This window comes from Chaetodon trifascialis, chromosome 2 (assembly GCF_039877785.1).
Source record: "Chaetodon trifascialis isolate fChaTrf1 chromosome 2, fChaTrf1.hap1, whole genome shotgun sequence".
Lineage (NCBI taxonomy): Eukaryota > Metazoa > Chordata > Actinopteri > Chaetodontiformes > Chaetodontidae > Chaetodon > Chaetodon trifascialis.
The window spans coordinates 32,448,594-32,450,274 of record NC_092057.1 but is presented as its reverse complement, the minus strand read 5'-3'; positions in this window follow the sequence as shown (position 1 = coordinate 32,450,274).

Sequence of the window (1,681 nt, the reverse complement as noted above, 5' to 3'; positions counted from 1 at the left end):
ATATAAAAGAAATAAAGAAATCAAAAAAGTTAAATAAATGTGAATAAAAAGTTTTATGCTCTTTTCTTGTCTCTCGGTTTGCTGGTCTTCCACTGCCATAAATCTCCTCTGTCTCTCTCTCTCTCTCTCTTCCCTCCCTCTGTGTGCCAGATTCACACAGTGCAGATTTATTCATTTAAAACTGTACATAATCCCTCCTTGCCTCCCCTTCATTATGAACCTCCTCCCTCCCCTTCTCTACAGTCTCATTTTCTTCTGTTTTACTTCTGTCTTTCTCACTCTCCTACATCACCCCACCCCTCTTAGTTACTCCTTTTGTCCATTCCTATCTGTAGTCCCTCCTCCTATAAATTTGCCAAAGAAAATAGTTACTGTTTTGAAATGAAAATCTTTCTGTGTGCGTGCATGTGCGTGCGTGTGTGTGTGTGTGTGGGTGTGTGTGTGTGTGTGTGTGTGTGTGCGCATTACAGTGTCTGAATGATGGAGAATGCGGGTTTCTCCATCACACACCAACTAAAATTGTACATATACTAAGGTTAGAAATATGTATAACGTGTGTGCTGCAATTAGAAATGAATTGTCTCTCTAAGCCTCAGACATTGTACAGTGGCTGTACATTGAGATGATAGTGTGTAAATTTAAACATGGAGTCCAATGTAAGTGTTCCCTGCAAATTCCATATTGTCAGCTGGACTTGGACAAGCACTATGGCTCCACATGAGCACTTTATTTCAGTGTTGAGATAGCAGCATTGACTGTATGGTGACCATGTTTTTATTATTGAAAAGAAACCTCACGAGAACAACCTTGGTAGTTTGTTCAAACGTTAAAATAATCTTTCGGTGGGCTTTAAGATGCAAGGGCTGAATTATGAGACACTGTCTATGGCTCTTTGGTAATTGGCCATGTTACAGTTATTCACAACAATTTAGCCTGTTTATATATGTATATATGTGTATACACACACACACACACACACACACACACACACACACACACACACACTCATACTCTCATACATTAAGTAGTATTTCTCTATCCCCCCCACCATCCCATCCTCTCTCTCTGTGACAGCTGCGTGTGTGTGCGGTGAGAGTGGTAATAGAGCAGCAGAAGGAGCTTAGAGGACAATGGATCCAACACTGAGCGAGGAGCTTAACAGAGAAAGGAGGAAAACTGAAAAAAAAAGCATCAAAATTTAACTAAACAGCACTCCATACTTTTAATACAATTCTCATTCATCCAACACTGGTCTGTATTTGCAATACATTAACTTATATTACATTAACAGTAATTAGGAAATTGCAGCACATTTTATAGCACAAATTCTCAATATTACAAGACTGTAGGTCTTCTAATGGTGATATTGCTGTGTAAGCCTTTGCAGTTTTAACTTCCTACACCACCAAACTCTTGTCAATTGCTATGGGACTCATGAAGGATCCAGTTTGCGGGCTTTGCCTGAGTGGAAAGACAAATTAAATTCTGAAAGGTACATGCTTCTACACCCACCCAAGAACACGTCTTCAGTGACAGTGATCAGTTATGGTAATACTGCAAGCACTTGGTGACAGTGGCGAGGAAAAACTTCCTTTTAACAGGCAGAAACCTCAGGCAGAATCAGGCTCTGGGTGGGCGGCCATCTGCCTCGACCAGTTGGGTCAGAGAGGGAGAGCAAGAG